Source organism: Gallus gallus, chromosome 24 (assembly GCF_016699485.2).
Source record: "Gallus gallus isolate bGalGal1 chromosome 24, bGalGal1.mat.broiler.GRCg7b, whole genome shotgun sequence".
In the NCBI taxonomy this organism is placed as follows: Eukaryota; Metazoa; Chordata; class Aves; order Galliformes; family Phasianidae; genus Gallus; species Gallus gallus.
The window spans coordinates 5,057,865-5,065,921 of NC_052555.1; positions in this window are offsets into that span (position 1 = coordinate 5,057,865).

An 8,057-nucleotide genomic window follows, 5' to 3' on the forward strand; every position below is an offset into this window, starting at 1 on the left:
GCCCTGTCCCATCACTATAAATAATGGCCAAACCCCTGGGAGCTGCATGCAGGGATGAGGGATGGGAGGTGCTATGCTTTGGTGCTGAGGAGCTCCAGTGTCACCTGGTGGACCCAACAATGCTGGGGCATCCATCCCTATCCCCACACTCTCCATGCCCCTGGTGTCTCTCCTGCAGTCCTTGACATTTTCTTTCTCAAGGGGCAAGTCCCTGGTGCATCCTCACAGAGTAATTGTGAAATTATTATGGTTGGTGATTTTAATTTAAATTGGATGGAGAAATGTTGTACTGCGGCTGACTCATTTGCTATGGATTTTCACTTAACCAAATTGATTAGTCAACCAACTAGACTTAACTTGAAAGTTGTAATCATTCATTATTAGATCTAATTTTCATGTTGCTCCCAGACTACGTTCAGAAATTGAACTGCACAGACTTTAACCAAGTTGGGGCGGAGGCTCTGGCAGGGGAGTTCCCAGCAATAAAATCCTCCTGCTTGCACCCCCTTGGGTGCTCGGAGTGCTGGAATGGTACAGAAGAGCCAGGGTACCACTGGGTCCAGCCCCAGCCATGCATTCATGCTGATGCTCCCCACCTCCAAGCACAGTTTCAGAAACATCCATCCTCCCCAGGAGCACACAGAGGGGAAGAAGCCCCTGAGCTGGGGCTAGCAGAGCCCCCTGCCCATCCTCCCACCTGTACTCCTCGTTTAGGAGCAGCTCTGTGTATCTATAATTACCACCAGGCACTGCAGAGGCCACTGCCTCTTTAAATAAGCAGGCTGCATGCCAATTAATACCTTTAATTAACAGTAAGGACTTGCTGGAGGGACTAGGGCTTGGTCTCCCAGATGGACTCTCTGCCTGTTGATCCAAGCGGCAAGGCTCTGTTAGGTCAGGCTGGCTGAGACCTGCTGCCGGATTGCTCACCACTCCCTGCCAATTAAAATGACTGTGAGGAAAAAGATACCTCCAGTGGGACAGCCAGACAGGCAGTGAGGGGTAGACAGACAGACAGCCAGACTGACAGCTGGACACACAGCGAGGGGCAGCCAGGCAGACAGTGAGGAACAGCCAGATAGACAGCTGGACAGACAGCTAGACAGACGATGAGAGGCAGCCAGACAGACCATGAGGGACAGCTGGACAGTCAGACAGACCACGAGGAACAGATGGACAGACAGTCAGACAGACCTCAAGGGACAACCAGGCAGGCAGACAGACAGCAATAGACAGCCAGACAGATAATGAGGGACAATCGGACAGACTATGAGGGACAATCGGACAGGCAGACAGACAGACAATGAGGGACAGCTGGACAGACAGTCAGACAGACCTCAGGGGACAGCTGGACAGACAGTAGGACAGATCACAAGGGACTGCCAGACAGATCACAAGGTACAGCCAGACAAACGGCCAGACAGACCATGAGGGACAGGTGGATGGTCCCAGTCCCAGGGCAGGGCGACGGGCAGGGCAAGGCTTCCCAGTGCCCCCCGTTCTCTCCCTATCTCCTGCAGGCCTGGCCCTGCACGCAGGGACCCCCGAGGCAGCACGGCTGCGTTTCAGCTCCCCACCTCCCCATCCAAATAATTGTCATGGTAGCAGGTGCAGGAGCAGTGGGCCAGAGGGAGATCTTTATTCAAAGCAATGTATGTTAACGTCTCCAAAAGCTTTTAACGAAGGCCATTATTCCCACCCTGAGAATCGATGCATTTTAATTCCCTCCGAGCTATTTGTTTGGCTTTGCTTCTGTTTTTCAAACACGCGAGACACGTTTAACAAAACAAGGTAGCCCTGCAAGAGAGGCGGCGCATTGCATTTTCCCTTGAAACTCCTGGAAGTTCATTTTCAAAGCAGGGCAGTTTTCTTGGAATCAATGCATATCAACCAAAATCAATAGTTACTTTACGCAGATGGGCTGAGACACCTAAGTGATAGCGCTCTATGGCATTGCTATCCAAATCTATATGTTTGCAACAAGTCAATGCATTTTAGCAGCTGCTACTGTCTTTTCACTTAAAAATAATCCAGTTGCAGATAAGACAGTCCCCTTCCACTGAGCCCAGCGATACCCTCTGTGCATTTAGTGAAACCAAAGCACATGCACTTGATTCAAAACCTTTCCCTTCCGTGCCCTCAGGTTGGATATTAGGGAAAACTCCTCTGAAAGAGTGGTCAGGCAGTGGCACAGCTGCACAGGGAGGTATCACTGTCCTTGGAGGTGTTCAAGGAGACGTGGCACTGATGGACACATTAGTGTGCAGCATTAGTGGTAGGCGGATGATTGGACTGGATGATCTTTGAGGTCTTTTCCAACTTTAATGATTCAATAATCCTATGCCAGCCCCTCTCTGCAGACAGAGCTCTGTGAGCTCAGCCCCAGCCCAGTGCCCCTTCTCCCCATGGCTCCGTGTCTGCAAAGCACGCAGCAGTGCCACGCTGAGCCTTACACCTTTACAAACCAACACAAATCCCACGTTTAACACTGAGCCCTGATCGTTCACTCCCTCCTCTCAATCTGGGATGAAAACCACTGCTGAACAGGCACTCCAGCTCTTGACCACTTACATTTCTACTGACATTTCATAAGCTTTTTCATCTGGCTTTGCTCTTCTGTAGTGCAATCACCAGCATGTCCAGGTGCGCTGGCATGAAAGGCAGCATGTAAGCAGATTTTTGCAGGACAGAGACATTCAATTTAGTTAAAAGGCTCTGCCAAGTGCAGTGCCTTCAAGAAGAGAGAACTGCAAGTCCCACTCGTCCCAGATACTCAGGGAGAACTCCAGACAGGGAGATTGGCCAGGGTGAGTTATTGCCATCAAATGCTTCTGTGATGTTCACAGGGAGGCATTTTCCTCTGCTTTTTTTTTTTTTCCTGTTCCTCTTGCTATATGCAAATCGCTGTTCCCTGTGAGTTATTAGATAACAAAGGGCTGTTTGCTCTGCAGAGACTTGCTTGTGTCTGAACCTTGTGAGAAGGATAATTAAGGAATGCCGTAGGAAGCTGCACCGAGGATCATTTCCACCCCTCCCGAGCGCAGTCGCCAGGAGGAAGCTATGAGTTTCCTCCCATGCGAAACACAGCGGGAGCAATGGCAGCGTGAACACCTGACCTGTGTGGAGCACAGCTGCAGCGCTGGGACAGCCCCACAGCTGTATGCAGGAGTCCACTTCTCACCCCTCCAGATGTAACTGCAATCCTGACAGCTGGATGTCCCTTTTTCCAGGGCTGTGTCATGATGGTGGGCATGGGCAAGCCAAGCATCCACACCTCTGTCCAGCTATCCTCTGGCTAATTGCTGTCCCCACAAACGCCCCAGCTCAGAGTTTGCAGGACACCACAAATTCTTTTGCCAAAAGCGAGGTGCCCAGCGCCCAATTGCAGCCCCCCACGGATGCTGTGTTCTGCAGCGCCCTGGAGTGCTGAACCACACAGCATCCCCCCTCCATGTCCCCACATCCCCCCTGCTCCCAGCCACCCCCAGAGCCTTGCAGGCATCCCAGAGCCCAGCACTGCCCGCCGCCGGCCGTGTTGCCATGGAGAAGATTTCTGTGCCACTGGTGACACAAAGGAAATTGTGCTTTCCTGAGCTTGCCTGGGATGCAGCGCTAATGAGGAGGAGGAGGAGAAGAGTAGGAAAAGGGCTGGCTCTCTTCCTTTCTTTTGCTCTTTATTTCTAGTGAGAAGGGAAAAAAGGACAATAAAAAAATGACAAACAAGAAAACAGCCTTGGATAGGAGGGGCTCAGCCTCTCCCCTGCCAAATGACGGAGCTGGCAGCAGCAGAGCTGGGTTTGTGTGCACTCGTTCCCATGCAACGAGCCCCGCTGGGCGACGGCAGCGAAGCAGCACACTCACTGTGAGAGATAAGGCAACAGGTGATGGTGTCCTGTGCCAACAGGGGATGACGTCCCATGCCAACAGGGGATGCTGTCCTACGCTGCAGCCCCAGACACAGCCCCAGCAAGGGACTACGTCCACCTTTCACCACGCAGAGCCACCAGTGTGCAGGGCAGAGCCAACCCTGCATCTTGTGCTAATGATGCTCACCCCTTGCTTGTGTTCCTGAGCTCTGGAGGAGAAGGCTGAGAGAGAGAGACAGGGGAGGGAGGTGGGTATAGAGGGGTGAGAGTGCACGGCTGCCCTGCCTGATGGCAGCCCCCATGTCCCTCCTTTACACGGTGACCGTGTCCCTGGGACAGCTTGTGTGAGCAGCATCCCGGGCCCTGCACCACTGCAGGCTGCCTGGGTTCATAAATTCTCATTTTCTCTATAGCATTTGATTCTTGAGCATCTCCCAGACACTTCCTCCCTTTACTACAATTGATGGGACCACATGTAATTTGTAAATGATATTAAGTGAGGTAATAACACTCTGGGAACCGAGAAAAAATCATAAATTATTAAAAATTACTGAGCTGAAATGTTACTTCTTTGCCTTTGCACCTGACGGATGGCTCACATGCTGTCTTCTCTGCCCCCGAGACCTTCCAGCCCACACTTCCCCATCCATTACACCCACATGCAAGCCCATGGGTGATGCATGGTGTGCTGCAGGAGCAGCTCCACCAGCACAGAACCTCAGTAGGATCCTGAGCCCTGTGTAGGCAGCAAGCAGCATCCTCTCTCCAAAGCTTACTCTGACCTTCCCCATTTTTTAGAGCTCTGATTGCTCGTGCCACTACCAGCAGAAGCAAGCACAGAACGACACAAGCGCAGTGTGCCTACATCACAGATCTTAGGGGAACTTGCAGAAACCCAGCTCCTGCCCCAGGTCCCCTCGCAGCCCGTGAGCTGCTGTAGGTTCCCATGCTCCAGGCACTGCTCGGCGATGCTCATGCATTTTTCAAGGCGATCGATGCAGCCAGGCACCCCGTAGACATAATGACTGCATTGGCCTGGATGCAGAGACAGGCTGGGGGAACAGCTCCGAGGCTGGCGTAATAGGCAGAGCCCTGGGAAAGCTGGGCATTATTTATAATTTAACTTATAATTTGCTGCTCAAACCCGGTGGTTTAAAGTGGTTGGATATCAGTGCGCCTTTGGAGAAGGGAGCGGGATGGGAGAGAGGAGAAAAGCACTGTTTTTTTCCAGCTTCAAAACCCGGGGTGTTTGAAAAGCCCCTCGCTGAGGTTCTGACCTAGTTTGCATGGCAAAAGCAACCTCCATCATTAAAAAAAAAGGGGGAGGCAAAAGCAGTAAAACGCAGCCCAGCAGCCTGCAGGGCGCAGACCCACACACCGCATGGCAGGCAGAGGGAATGTGGGAGTGGTGCCATGGGTTGCTGTCCCGGACTTCAGCTCCAAGTCCATCAGTTGGACACAGGAAGGCACCGAGGAAGAAGTAACCCACCTTTGTGACATCCCCTCACTCCCTCCACAAACACATCTCCCAAATGAAAGCATTGCCAAGGCACTGATAAGCGGAGCGCTCTGATGGCAGGCGTAGAGGCAGCGCTCATCGCTGGTAGCAAAAGAGGAGTGAGCTCCGTATGAAAGTGTTTTGTCAAAACTTTTTTTCCTCCTATGGAAAACAAGGTTTTCAATCAAACTGTTTCTGGTTGAAAGCAATCTGCTTCCTTTGAACAGCTCCCCGGATCCAGCAGTTTAGGCCAAAAATTTGTCACTTCTAAGCCAGCTCTTTTCTCATCTTCCTGCAGATGATTTTTTATTTTTCAACAAAGCCATAAACCACCTTCTGCCTGGTATGAGAAAGGTTAGGAGCGTGGAGCCATCCTCACAATTAGTTTCCATGTTTGAGATGCCCATTTTCATAGAGTTATAGAACGGCTCAGGTTGGAGGGGAGCTCAAAGCCCACCCAGTGCCACCCCCGGCCATGGGCAGGGCTGCCCCCCACCAGCTCAGGCTGCCCAGGGCCCCATCCCACCTGGCCTTGAGTGCCTGCAGGGATGGGGCACCTGCAGCTCTCTGGGCAGCAGTGCCAGCGCCTCACCGCCCTCTGACCAAAGGATTGCTTCCTCACATTTAACCCACATCTGTGTTCCAGGCATGGTGATGCCTCACGCAGCCCAGCCCCACAGCAGCACTGAGCAGGGGGTGTTTCTGGTTTCCCATCCCAACACCTCATCACCGTTCCCTGCTGGTTCTCCTGGGTGGGTTTACATCCTGCCTACGTTAAGCCGCGGCCGCTGGATCAGTGCAAGAGCCTGTAAGCTGTCAAATCACATTTCCAGTAGTAAATTGCTTTTATAATTAATTTAATTATTATTACGGTGCCGACTTTTTGTGTTGGCTTAATAAACATAATCAGGTTTTGCCCTCGGTCTCCTTCCCTACTCTTTCTACATCCTTTCATGAGTTGGGCAATTTGGGGAGGGGGGGGGGGGGGGAAACACACAGATGCAGGCCGAGTAATTAAAGTTTCAATTGTTGTCATTCGTTAAATGGTACATGTTTTAATTATCCTCTGAGTCTGCCCATGAATTCGTGTCAGCCACAGGAAGGAAAGGACCGCCCCGGCCCACCGCTAACACACACAGAGGTGAGGGCTGATCCCTCCACCCCAAAGTGAGTACTTTCGAGTTGCCATGGAAACAGATGGATGGGACCACTCGCATTTTGTTGTTACTACTGCTTAGAAGGGCTTTGCACTTCCTCTGTTGACAGCAGTCCCAGCCCCAGCGCCAAGGGGGCCCCAGGATTTGATTGGCTGTACCCCATTGCACACCGCAGCTCATCACCTGCTCCCCTGCAGCTCTTGAAGGCTTTAGCCCCAGTAATGAGGTGCTTTGCTCCTCAAGCTGAGCAGAACAGCCAACCCAGGGAGCAGTAACGTGGGTGTGCCATGCCACCACCACACTGATGGTTGCAGAGCAGCATCTGCCCCCAGCCTGTTTTTAATCCCATTGACATCTGCCATGTTCTTCTCCTCATTTTATCTCTATAATCCAAATGCTTTGAGCACCGACTCAACCACCTGCACAAGACGCGGTGCACTACATCAACATTATTACCTTTATCAAGCAAAGTTGTAATGTAATCAAAAAGATATCAGCTCCGTTTGACAAGAACTATTTTCCATGCACCTCTGTTGATTGGCACTTATTATATTATCTCCTTTAATTTTTTATTAATCAGGTCCCATATCAGCTCTTCCATTATATTGTCCGGGATTGATGGCGGCCTGACAGGCTGTAATTACCCACATTATCCCACTGACATGTTTGAAGCACTGGCAGGGCACTGGGTTTCCCCCTCCCATTTTGGGGGGCCCACAGGGGCCGCAGCACTGTACAGCCCAGCCACCACCTCTCCGCCAACCGCAGCCAGCAGGGCTCACAGCCCCGGCGCCTTATTAATTCCTAATTTCCAATTTGCGGGAGGAGAGCACCTTAGCCCTCCATAAGGCTGGCCCAGCAATCACAGCGATGAGCCAAGTAGCTCTGGACAGTCTTTAATTTATTTCCCGGCGCACACGGACACTGCTGAGAGACTTGATGGCACCAGCTTAAACATAATAAATTACTCAAGTACCAGAGATTAGTTAATAAAGTGTCAAGCGCCCGTAAAGTGCTGCTTTGTCAAAGATACAAAATATTCCTCTGTTTCTCCCAAGATAAATAGCTCCCTCGGAGGGAGGGACGCTTGGCTCCGCACAGCCCCAAGCCCCCAAGCCCAGGGAAGCTGAGCTGGGTTTGGTATCCACATGCCATATGGGTCCCTTCCCCTTGCAATCCCAAAGCTCTGCCCCACAGCATGCTGCCTGCTTTCTGCCCCCCACCTGTGGGGCAGAGCGGAGTACGATGCCTGGGAAGTTGGGTTCTGCACAGATTTTCCTTGGCAGGGTATGGGAGACATCTCCAATGGGTCTTGCTCCAAAAAACAAAGGCAAGCTGTAGCTCTAACGTAACAGCCTTTGGGTATACCCAAAGTCACCTGCCATGGGGTCTGCACTGGTGGCTGCAGTTCTGGGCAGAGCTGATGGGAGGCTCTGTGCCTGCCCACAGGTGTGCCAGGAACTGCGTTGGCTCCGGCGCCCACCCACTGGCACAGCTACATTGGTGCCACCTCTCGTAAGGACACAATCCCTGCCC